We start from the raw sequence: 13395 nt of genomic DNA on the forward strand, positions 1-13395 counted from the left end.
TATTGCCAAAGAAAGCGAAACGTTTTGACCACGTGTCTTTTTCACGTGACATCACTTGATGATTTCTCATCACGCGACACGTTTCAATCACGTGTTTTTATATGTCAATGAGTTTATTTTTTCCTTATGTTCAAATTTGTTTTGCATATAACACTTTTAATTTGTCTTGTACTTTAAAGAGAGGTTTATTCCGGATTTTATTTTTATAACAATTATTTTTATGATAAATTTTTCTCAAAATAAAACAACATTTGAAAAGAGTATTTGAGATAACTTGAAAAGGATACCTTGATAATAAGGATAACTTGAGGATACTCTTGAAAAGAGTATCAATAACTATGTCTTTGGGGATAACTTATCTCTCCAACAGACGGGAAAAGGGTTATAAGCTTTAAAATTTGCCTATAATTTACGTATAGTATTTGTTATGGGCAGTAAAAAATTTGTTCATTACTAGTTTGTAGCAGATGCTGCAACCATTAAAACATGAGAAACCATTTTTAGTGAGGGTAGGGAATCGGAGCTATATAAAAGATAGGGAATCTTTTTTTTTTATTTAATCTCTAATAAGAGTTAACGGATTCCTGCCGCTAGTACTCATATCTATAACTAGTGTCCAGTATGTTGTTGAGATCTCCGTGGAACTTCACTCCAGTAGGAAACAACCTGGATATTCTTTCAGTTCCAGGGGATGAGGTGATAAACTCTGAAAAAATTAAAAATTATAACTTAACGATATATACTTTACGTTATCTACGCTTAGTTATTATCGCTGTTTTACCTAATTACAACGTATATAATCGTAATGTTAGCGTTGCATGAGAAATATACAAGATATCTGCTATCCACTAAGGTCCTGAAAATCTTCATTGACAAAGCCAGTTAAGTTACTAAAATAATTATTTCCCTATAAAAATAAATAAAATAAAAAAGAAGAAAATTGACTTCTTTAAAACTGAACGTTACTTTTTGTTCTTATGAGGATGTATCTTCTATTTGAATACATAGAACATAAACCGAAACTGTTTTTTGTTGTTTTTGTTTGAACATAGGCCTTGCCATAACCATCAAAAAGGATACAGAGACTCTATTTTGCAGGAAAGTTTGATAATCTGTCTGGTCTGTCTAGTCCATCTATCTGTTTAGTCCATTCTGTCTAGTCTGTCTAGTCTTGTCCGTCGTTCCTGGTCTGTTTAGTCTGTCCAGGCTAGTCTATCTACTCTATTCTAGTCTATTTTGTCTAGTCTGTCTATAGTTTAACAGAATACTTATCTATCAAACTCAAAATAATAACGTGGGGTACCTTTGCTTGAAAATTTCTTAAAGTTAAAATTTAAAGTATTGAACAAAGAACCCTTGGGCCCATTCTTTCTCCTTTTAATGTTTTTTGTGTTGTGTTTTCAGGGAAGATCATTGATCTTCAACAGTGTCCATTTTATAATGTCTAATATAAAAATTTGGGTGTGATTAGCCATTTGTGTTTAAGAGCCCATGTTTTGTCTTTAAAGTATATCTTCTTAATGTTGAAAGTGTACCGACATAACATGCCAATTGTATTGGCTCGCCCTAAGAATGTCAGCTAAAGTAGATTGTATTACAGGATAAACATAATCATCAAACAGTTCGTGGTAACGAACTGTAGAAAGGAGCGACCCGGCTCAATAGTAACCGAAACTCTAAAAAAGTGGAATTTTGATACCAATAGTTACATCAAAAGAATTGCATTTTAATGCTGATTTTAAATATATAAGTTTCATCAAGATCAGTTATACCCATCAAAAGTTACGAGCCTGAGAAAATTTGCCTCATTTTAGAAAATAGGGGGAAACATCCCCCTAAAATTCATACAATCTTAACGAAAATCACACCATCAGATTCAGCGTATCAGAGAACCTTATTGTAGAAGTTTCAAGCTCCTATCTACAAAAATGTGGAATTTCGCATTTTTTGCCAGAAGACAGATCATGGATGCGTGTTTATTTGTTTTTTTGTTTTTTTTTTTCTTTTTTCTTTTTTTTCGCATGGGTGATCGTATCGACTGAGGTCCTAGAATGTCGTGAGAGGGCTCATTCTAACGGAAAATAAAAGTTCTAGTGCCCTTTTTAAGTGACCAAAAAAATCGGGGGGCACCTAGGCCCCCTCCCACGCTCATTTTTCCCAAAAGTCACCGGATCAAAATTCTTATATATCCTTTTTATTCACCATAGTCGAAAAACCTAATAACTATGTCTTTAGGGACGACTTACTCCCCCGCAGTCTCCATGGGAGGGGCTGCAAGTTACAAACTTTGACCTGTGTTTACATATAGTAATGGTTCCTGGGAAGTGTACAGACGTTGTCAGGGGGATTTTTTTGGTTTAGGGGGAGAGTTGAGGGGCAGGGGGTTAAGCTGAAGTATATTTCTATGGAGAAACTTCTCATGGGGGAAGAGAATTTCAATGAAGGGGGTGCAGGAGGCTCTAGCATTATTTGAAAAAACAATGAAAAAATAAATATGAAAAGTTTTTTCTACTGAAAGTAAGGAGCAGCATTAAAACTTAAAACGAACAAAAATTATTATGCATATGAGGGGTTTACCTCCTCGTTATACCTCACTCTTTACGATAAAGTATCTTTAGTAATTTCAACTAATTATTCTTCGGCCTTTGTGATTCAGAGGTCATTCTTAAGGAATTGGGACAAAATTTAAGGGGGGGGGTGTTGTTTTGGAAAAATTAGAAAAGTTGAGGTATTTTTAACTTAAGAACGGGTGATCGGATCTTAATGAAATTTGATATTTAGAAGGAATTCATATCTCAGATCTCTTATTTCAAATTGCGACCAGATCTGTTGACATTGGGGGAAGTTGCAGGGGGAAATATTGGAAAACGCTTGGAGTGGAGGAATCGGGATGAAGCTTGGTGGATAGAATGAGCAAATGTCCTTCATACGTGATTGAAGTAACCGTACTAGATTCGCTTTGGGGGGAGGGGATTCAGTGATTCGGCGTTCTGGGCGTGCTAGGACGATGAAAATTGGTAGGCGTGTCAGGGAGCTGCACAAATTGACTTGATAAAGTCGTTTTCCCAGATTCGACCATCTGGGGGTCTAAAGGGAGGGGAAAAATTAGAAAAAACGAGGTATTTATAACTTACGAGTGGGTGATCGGATCTTAATGAATTTTGATATTTAGAAGGACATCGTGACTCAGAGCTCTTATTTTAAATCCTGACCGGCATTAAGCCTCTGATTTTCCTTTTAAATCAATCTATTGATTCTTAGAATTTTGTTAGAGCTCATACCATATGAGCTTTTGACTCTTAGCTCTTCTTGCTTCGTCACAAGTGCCATATGAGCTCTTAGCTCTTGTTTCTTTTTCTTTTCCTTTTTATTTTTTCCTTTTTTCAGTTTTTTCTTTTTTAGTTTTTTTCTTTTTTAGTTTTTTCATTTTTAGTTTTTTTTCTTTTTTTTTCGATTTTTAATTTTTAGTTTTATCTTTTTTAGTTTTTATCTTTTTTTGTTTTTTCTTTTTCATTTTTTTTTTGTTTTTTTGTAGTTTTTTTTTAGTTTTTTTTTTTAGTTTCTTAGCTTTTTTAGTTTTATCTTTCTTATTTTTTTCTTTTTTTTGTCTGTTATTTTTTTTTTTAGTTTTTCTTTTTTAGTTTTTTTCTTTCTTTTTTTTCTTTTTTTTTTAGGTTTTTTCTTTTTTAGTTTATTTTCTTTTTTTTCTGCTTTAGTTTTTCTTTAGTTTTTTCCCTTTTTTGTTTTTTTTAGTTTTTTAGCTTTTTTAGTGTTTTATTTTTTTCTTTAGTTTTTTTTCCTGTTTTTAGTTTTCTTTTTCTTCTTTATTTTTCAGTTTTTTCTTCTTTTTCTATATTTTAGTTTTTTTAGTTTTTTCTTTTTTTCTTTTTAGTTTTTTTTTAGTTTTTTATTATTTTTTAGTTTTTTCAGTTTTTTTATTTTTCAGTTTTTTCTTTTTTTTATAGAAGACTAGCTGGGACGCGGCTGGGACTATCTAGCGGCACGCGGCAGGCTTCTATATATGGATTCTCATATGTATATACAACGGATATGTGCTAATTTTTAACTGCGTAAAACTTGTAGATATACAACATTCTTCGCTGATCCATTGTCTGTTAATATATAGATTGTCTGGTTTACCAACTCTTGATCATGCAACATTTACTTTTTACCTTTTACTTTGACAGTAGGCATAAAATGACCTTGATCTTCGATTTGGGCCCCAAACGACGTCATTTAGGAGATCAACTGATGGAGACCAACCGTTACTTATAAAATACTGAATCTTGAAACCAAATTGACATTCTTGCCATTTCCCGCAAAAGAATTCAGTGACTGTCCGATCTATATCTAGACGATTATGGTCGATCTGCAATTTTAGCCTTAAGAATAAGCGTCTTTCTGACCAACACTTCTTCCTACTTTAACTTTGTATGCTACATCTATGTGAAAATCATATTCAAACTTTGGAGTAGAAATAGCCTATTTCATGACCGTATCAAATGCATAACTAAAAGGCTCTCACAGTAAAAGCAGAAAAATAAAAGCCGAACATTAAAACTTAAAACGAGTAGAAATTATTACGTATATGAGGGGGTTCGCCCCCTCGTTAATACCTTGCTCTTTACGCTAAAGTTCGAATGTGTTCCAATTCTTTAAGAATGATCCCTGAATGACAAAGGCTGTTTAATTAGAATAAATAGCTCTTTTGAAAGTACTAAAAAAAAAACTTTACCCTCAAGAGTGAGGCATTGACGAGGGGACGAACCCCTCATGTACGTAATAATTTCTGTTCGTTTTAACTTTTATTGCTGCTCCTTACTGTCAGTTAAAAAAACTTGTCTTTTATTTAATTACTGATCCTTTTTTAAACAATGCTATGAAATCCAGTGCCCCTTTCATGGAAAGTTCTCCGCCCCCACGAAAATTCCCTTCTCCCATGAAAAATTGCTACATGGAAAGCTTTCCCAGCGTAATCCCCCCCCCCCCCTGAGAACGTCTGTATACTTCGCAATAACCAATACTGTATGCAAACTATGGGAAAAGTTCACAATTTGCAGCCCTTCCCGCGGGGACTGTGGGGGATCAAGGCATCCTCAAAGACATAGCTATTAGATTTTTCGACTATGCTGAACAAAATGGCATAAACAAAATTTCACAATGATTGGGCGACTTCACAATCACAAAATCACAATGATTCTGCGACTTTGGGAAGAAGAGCGTAGGAGGGGGCCCTAGTTGGCCTCCAATTTTTTGGTCACTTAAAAAGGGCACTAGAACTTTTAATTTCCGTTCGAATACGCCTTCTTGCGATATTCTTGAACCACTAGATTGATACAATAACCCCTGGGGAAAAAAGCAAATAAACACGCATCCGTGATCTTTCTTCTGGCAAAAATACAAAATTCCAAATTGTTGTAAATGGGAGCTTGAAACCTCTATTGAAGGGTTCTCTGATGCGCTGAATCTGATGGTGTGATTTTCATTAGGATTCCATGAGTTTTAGGGTGGTTTTAATTTTTTTTTTTTTTTTTTTAATAAGGTAAAATTTCTCATGCCCGTAAGTTTTGATGAGTGAGACTAAACTTAATCATACTTATATATCTGAAATCAGCATAAAAATCAGATTCTTTTGATGTATCTATTGGTGTCATGTAGAGTTTCAGTTACTCCTGAGCCGGGACGCTCCTTACTTACAGTTCGTTTCCACGAACTGTTTGAAATGTAACAAGCTAAGGATATGGCTCTAGCTTAAGATGTCATAGTTTGCTGAGAAGCAGAATAATAAAAGTATCCTTCTAATTTTAAGCCAGGAGCAAAGTCCTAAATAAGCGCCAAGGAGAACTTCAAACGGTAATTTTCCAGCTATAAGACTTGAACATAGAAAAAATACCGGATATTACTATATTACAACAGTCTGACATGTTCTGTCCGACATTTTTAAGAAAAGAAAATTTTTTTGTAGGCAGTTTTGCGGTATATTAGCCAAATTTATTTATCAAGTAAATTTACTAGTTCTGCCTTATTCTAAAATTGAAAATGTTCTCTGCTTTCGCATTAGAAAATTATTTGATTTTGTGTATACTAATGTATTATTATTTTTAGTTAGTCATTTATAGCTTAATATGTTTCGAAAAAAAGTTGGCAGCTAATATGCTGACCTATGAAGCATTGAAACTTGAAACCAAATGGACATTTCTAACAATTTGTGAAAAAGAATGTCGGAATATAGATATATAACCCAAAAAATGTTGGTTCTGTTAAAAGAAAGGTCGTGATAAAACCCCCAATTAATGTTTGGAGCCTAATTTCTGGCCTAGCTTGTGATAACCAACAGAGTCGTGTTGACAAAGTAAAGAGCATAGTATATGTATAATTTGTCTTTTTTGTAGGATTCATTACATACAATAAACAGTTATGGAATTACGAGGGAAGGGCTCATTTGATATTAAATTCTGAGTTATTACGGCTGTAAACCGATTAGGAAGCAAAGTGACGCCCGACATGACCTGGCGCACCTCTGCAACCTCAATCTGTTCTGAATCTGATCACTGTGCTATCACGGTCTGGCTCCTGACATTTATTACAGTCAAGGGAATGCCTGTAATACAGGCCGACATGACCTGGCGCACCTCTGCAACCTCAATCAGTTCTGAATCTGATCACTGTGCTATCACGGTCCGGCTCCTGACATTTATTACAGGCAAGGGAATGCCTGTAATACAGGCCGACATGACCTGGCGCACCTCTGCATCCTCAATCTGTTCTGAATCTGATCACTGTGCTATCACGGTCCGGCTCCTGACATTTATTACAGGCAAGGGAATCGTACTATTAAAGTCAATCAGTATATAATTTCAAACCAGATTTATCGAAATATAGACTGAATGAACTGTATGTGGAAGCTGTTGATGGTGTCAAAGACAACTTTGATAAAGGATATGGAAAACCTATTATAATTACTATTATTATACCTATTATTATTTAAAACCTATTATAAATCATAAGTTCCTCCTAAATTTATGAATCAAGGTGGCAGCAGCAGCTGCAACCTAGTAAAGAACGAATACCAATCACCATCTTTCACCTTTTCGAGTGAAGATGACACTATATTTATGCTAAAAGTGTTCAATTCGATTATATGAATATAAGAAATAAAGTAACACGTGGCTCTTTGTTGTTCTAGTGTATTTATTAATGATCTGACTGCTTGTATTAAAAGGATATTAAAGCATGTGAGTATGTAGCTAATTGCTAGATATAAGCGAGATAATCTATAAATCTAATTGTTATTTTTCTTTCCATTTTCAAGAGTAATTAAAGGCATTGGTTTTTGGCATAATGTTGCTATGTTTTATTGTGTGTAGGAACACTTGTGCGAAAACTTATGTATTTCCGTTTTTCTTATTATTTTTTTACAAAAGAGGTGAAATATGCTAAAGTCAAGCGTTCGATTCGCTTATTTGTGTTCTTAGAAGCAAATCCAGGTGGGACTTTACTTATTTCTGTCTTACTGAAAGGCGTCGAAAGATTTACCTCCCACCCCCAAATCTTATTGCATTTTAACTGTTATTCAGTGTGAAATGTTGCTATTTTTTAACGGAAATTTTAAAATATCTGTGCTATATAACCTGTAAAAGCTACTTTCTTGTTGTTTTCCAGTTGTTTTAACATATTGAAGGACCAGAGGTGGTTTTAAGGGAGGGGCAGAGAGGGCTCTTGCCCCAGTGTGGAGAAATTTTAGGGGTGCAAAATTTCAAATAAATAATCGAACGTTTATAACCATTTTGTAACTTTTCCTTTTGTTTTTATTAAAAATAAAGTAGAAGGCAAAGTTAGCAGTAAGTAAAAGCAAACTAAATACGAAATTTTCTTTTTTTCCCATATCTTCATCACCATTCCTTGAAAATAAAAGGAAGTAGATTGAATTTAATTAATGACAATGTTTTTGTGTTATTTTGTATTCACATTTTGTTGATAAATCAGAATTTTTTTAAGATTTCGCCTGAAAACTTGTATGGGACAGGGGGGAGGAGGGTTAATTAAACTTTCCCTGGGTACAAGAGAGGTCAGAACATCCACTGCGAAGGGCAGATGGTAACGAGCAAGAAGCTATTATTTCTTATTTTGCATAGAAACCCGTGTGAAAAATCTTATAAAATATGTTTTTCCATTTTTTAAATAGATGATTTAAAATATCCTAAACTGGTCTGTTCCATTCGCCTCTTTGTTTTCTTAAAAGTAAATTCATGCGGAACTTTTTTCACAAAATGCGACAAAGAGTTTCCCCCCTCAAATTTCTCTATTTTGACTATTCTTAGGTGTAAAATGTTGCTATATTTGAAATTTGAAACATTTGAGTTGGATAACCTCCAAATATAAGAGTTTTTTCCTTCCTTTTTTTCAAGCGTACTGAAGGGCAGATGGTTGTGGCTATAATGGTATTATATTTTTATTTACGCAGGAGCATTTGTGAAAAAAATTATTTGCTTATTTTAGTACCGCTGCAATATACATCCAAACCAATGAGGTCAAATCAGTGCATGTAAAGCTAGGGAGCACTGCTTAAATGTCTACACTACAGCGAAAAAAAGTCAAGGTCATTAGTAAAAATAAATAATGCAATATAGAAGTCCAAAATAAGAAATGAGCGAGTACATGGTCGGTCGTTGACATTGACGTTTGACATTTTGACGTGTGACATTGACGTTTATCGACATTGATTTGGTAGTTTTCTTTTTCTGAAAAAAAAAAATGTGTGCCACAAGCATTTATGAAAATTGTTATATCACCAACAAGCTGTTACATTCTTAGCGTAGTCGATTTTCTTCAGTGGCTCTCCGTGACATAACAAAGCTTACTTTCTCTTAGGATGCACAGATGCACAGGGTCATGAGTAAAAATAAATAATGCAATATAGAAGTCCAAAATAAGAAATCAGCGAGTACATGGTCGGTCGTTGACATTGACGTTTGACATTTTGACGTGTGACATTGACGTTTATCGACATTGATTTGGTAGTTTTCTTTTTCTGAAAAAAAAATGTGTGCCACAAGCATTTATGAAAATTGTTATATCACCAACAAGCTGTTACATTCTTAGCGTAGTCGATTTTCTTCAGTGGCTCTCCGTGACATAACAAAGCTTACTGTCTCTTTTGATACACAGTGCCATTATTTGACGGAAAATCGAGCTTTTTGTATTGTTGTATATTTACTGTACTTGTAATGCTCCGACCTGACTGTTATTATACGTAAGATGCTGCTATGTTGGAAATTTGAAATATCTGAGCTGGAGCCTCAAATAGCCTCTAAATACCAGTGTTTTTTTCCTTCCTTTTGTTCAAGCATACTAAAGGGCAGATGGTTATGGCTATAATGCTATTATATTTTAATTTACGCAGGAGCATTTGCGAAAAATTCTTATAAAATATGTTTTTTTTAATTTTTTAAATAAATGAGATCAAAAATTCAGTTATTTTTTCATTAGTCAATAACCAAATATTTAAAGTGAATAATATATATGATGAAAATTGCAGATTAAAAGTTGACTGAATTTAAACTACAGAAAATGAGTAGACCTATTTATGTTATTGAATTGGACTGAAAGATAAACAAATATTGGCACTCCTACGGCTTACAAGTAAGTAGTCAGGTTGACGACACCTCATGACTACTAAGGTCCCTGTGTCGGCCCTGTAGGGTGGTGTTACAGGTGGGTTCGATTTCTGGGTCCGGTATTACCAAGCTAAGGTCGATCTCAGTGCGCCACCGCAGGACTCCTAAGACCTATGATTTACGGTCTTGCATAATTTAAGCGAATTGGTTCATAATTGAAATGTGAAATGATGGTTTATGGGCTATACTACTGTAAGTGATAATGGTAGATCTTGGAATTTTGGATGAAAGATGATGTTTTTATGGCACTTGGTATCAACCAAGTGACATATAGCGATTGCAAATTATGTCGGTCGGTCTGTCTGTCCCGGTTTTGCTACTTTAGGCACTTGCAGGTAAGCTAGGACGATGAAATTTGGCAGGCGTATCAGGAACCAGACCACATTAAATTAGAAATGGTTGTTTTCCCGATTCTGCCATTTGGGGGGGAAGTGGGGGGACGATTAAATCGTAAAAATTAGAAAAAATAAGTATTTTTAACTTACGAAGGAGTGATCGAATCTTAATGAAATTTGATGTTTGAAGGATATCGTGTCTCAGAGCTTTATTTTCGATTGGAATCTGATCCGGGGACATAGGGGGCTGGAGGGGGGAAATAGAAATATTGGAAACCGGAAATCTCGGAAAACGCTTAGAGTGGAGAGATCAGGATGAAGCTTGATGGGAAGAATTGGCACAAGCTATAGACCTGTGATTGACATAATTGGAACGGATCCGTTCTCTTTGGGGGGAGTTGGGGGTATTAATTTGGAAAAATTTGAAAAATTGAGGTATTTTTTGCTTAAGAACGGGTGACTGGATCTTAATGAAATTTGATATTAAAAGGAACTCATGTCTCAGAGCTCTTATTTCAAACCTCGACCAGATCTGTTGGCATTGAGGGGAATTGGAGGGGAAACTGGAAATCTTAGAAAACTCTTAGAGTGGAGAAATTGGGACGAAACTTGGTGGGTAGAATAAGCAAATGTCGTAGATAGGTTATTGACGTAACCGTACTGGATATACTCTCTTTGGGGGAGTTAGGGAGTGGGGTTCAGTGATTTGGCAAGTTTGGTGCTTCTGGACGTGCTAGGACGATGAAGATTGGTAAGCGTGTCAAGGAGATGCACAAATTGAATTGATAAAGTCGTTTTCCCCGATTCGACAATCTGGGTGCTGAAGGGAGAGGAAAAATTGGAAAAAGATGAGATATTTATAACTTACGACTGGGTGATAGGATCTTAATGAATTTTGATGTTTAGAAGGACCTCATGACTCTGAGCTTTTATTTTAAATCCCGACTGGCATTAAGGCTCTGACTTTCCTTTTAAATCTATCTATTGATTCTTAGAATTTTGCTAGAGCTCATGCAATATGAGCTCTTGGCTCTTGTTTATAATCCAATGTTGAAGTTCGTAAAAGAATATTTCGAATAAGGGGTCGTTCATGATCCAAGTAAAAACCATGCTTTGGATTTTTTTTTCTAGCTACCGATGTGCTTGATGCGAGAAAGCTTGTCCTTCTGAAATCAAATTTCTGAGGGAAGAAACACGCTGGCGAGTTGACAACAACGCCCTACAAAATGGCATTTTCGACATTATCGCATGGTTTGAAAGCTGTGACGCTGAAGACACAATTGTACCAGAGTTCGCGATACGGAACGTAAATATTTTCCTGATAATCCCTGATTTGGCTTATCCCATGCTTAGTGGCAAGTTCAACACTTATTGTAATGAATTGCACCCATTGTCAGAAAAGTTTCAAAACTGGTCATTTTCCCCACTCCCTTCCTGAACTCCTCCCTTTTTTGTTGATAATAAACCTACGTACATTAGTCATTGTGAAAAATGTTCCTGTTAATTTGAGTTATCCTGGTTTTCGAAAGGATAAACTGGATATGCTTGAAGGAGGTTCAAGACTAAAATATGAATGTTGGAGTAAAAACAGGATCGTAGTCACTCAAGATAGGGAATCAGGAATTTCTGGATCACCTACCACTAAACTACTACTATCACTACTAAGAAATCTCTGCAGTACCAAGCCGCCTGAGGCCAACACAGCTACGCACACTCCTCCTCCAGCCTAATCTATTCAATGCCTTCCTCTTTACACCCTCCAAGGAGGTTCCTATTTCCTTTAAATCTTTATTTATGACATCCTCCCAACTCATACGAGGACGACCTGCTTTCCGTGTAGCCCCAGACAGTTGGCCAAAAAAGACAATCTTCGGCAATCTGTCATCCTTCACCCACAGAGCCAGGCCAAGCCATCTCAACCTTTCTTTCATTATAGCCCTAGAAAGCGGGAGTAAACCACGTTTTTCGTACAGCCTACTGTTTGGAACACGGTCAGTCAGCCGGGTACCCAGAACAATCCGTAGGCAATTTCTCTGGAAAACATCTAGTAAATTTTCGTTGGTTTGCAGACTTATCTTCCTATTCTTACAAATATTTTAACTGTGAAAAAACTCCCTGAGCCTTATCTATTCTACTTTTAACATCTTCAATGCTCCCACTGTCTTTACTAACAATACTACCAAGGTAAGTGAAGCCGCCAACTGATCAATTTTTTCGTTATCCAACGTCACCTTTTCACCTTTTCATTATCCAACGTCACCTAGCCTTAGTGACTTCGTGTTCTTAACATTAATTTTCAAGCCTATTCTAGAACCCTGAACTCGCAAAACCTCTAAAAATTCATTCATTTTGCTCACACTTTCATCTAATATGCTTAAATCATCAGCATAATCTAAGTCAAGGAGCGTTTTCCTCCCCATTTGATTCCGTGGTCTCCAATTACCTTTCCTGTGCTTCTTAAGAAGAAGCCCATCAAAATGATCCATATTATAATTCTATTGTTTATTCTAATTGTTTATTCTAATTCTATAATTGTTTAGTTCATTCAGGTTTTTTGCAATGTGTTAATATTTGTTATTTGGTAAAATTTATCATATTTAGTTTACCTATTGTTGCTAAAAAGAGGGAAATTAACAGGATAAGCTTGTTTTGGTGTTACTTGGTTGTTTTACATTTGCTGTTTTTTTTTCATAGGCATGTATTTTGGGGGTGATACCTGACACGGGGATGCCATGGATATTCTGTGGTAGCCACAACACTGGGCTGGGTAGAGAATTTAATGTGGGGAAACCCTATAGACAAGTGTATTCTCCTGATGAGCCCTTGTGTTGGGTTGTTGCCTCTGAATTATGTGTCTTTATTGTTTCTATTGTTTGGTAAATGACGACTTATACTTATTGACGACACGACTGCCTGTCCATGGATTATTCTTTATGGTTGATTGTGTATGGCTATGCTGTTTGACCTATGTGATTGTATGGATGAGTAGAGTTAAGGCCTTACTCAAGTACTGGTCTATATTAATCACTAATTTTTTTTTTTTTTTTTTTTTTTTTTTTTTTTTTTTTTTTTTTTGTGTGTGTGTGTGTGTGTGTGTATTTGTGCTGTTGCATTGGTGATTTCTCTTTTCATGATATAAAGGGGGATATAACACAACCCTGCTTAACTCCTGATTTAATACAAAACCAGTTGCTAACCTCCTTTCCTACCCTAACCGCAGCAATATTATTCTCGTACATAGCACAAATCACTTTAATGTATTTTTCTGGTATACCATATAAGGATATAAGACCTTTTCCAACGCTCTTCTATCAACAGAATCGAAAGCTTGCTCGTAATCTATAAAACTGAGGACCAAAGGTGTTTGACAACGAAGGGACTTC

At 35.4% G+C, this 13395-nt stretch overlaps 1 long non-coding RNA gene across 1 annotated transcript in view; it reads left to right on the forward strand.

The window, feature by feature from the left end:
- The window catches only part of LOC136039499 (uncharacterized), a 110929-nt gene extending 106938 nt beyond the window's left edge, over positions 1-3991 (forward strand). The window contains exon 13 of the long non-coding RNA XR_010620461.1: positions 3966-3991. This is a non-coding gene — a long non-coding RNA (uncharacterized LOC136039499). The remainder of the gene's footprint in view (positions 1-3965) is intronic.
- Positions 3992-13395: the final 9404 nt, after the last annotated feature.

This window comes from Artemia franciscana, chromosome 19 (genome assembly GCF_032884065.1).
Source record: "Artemia franciscana chromosome 19, ASM3288406v1, whole genome shotgun sequence".
NCBI classification, from domain to species: Eukaryota; Metazoa; Arthropoda; class Branchiopoda; order Anostraca; family Artemiidae; genus Artemia; species Artemia franciscana.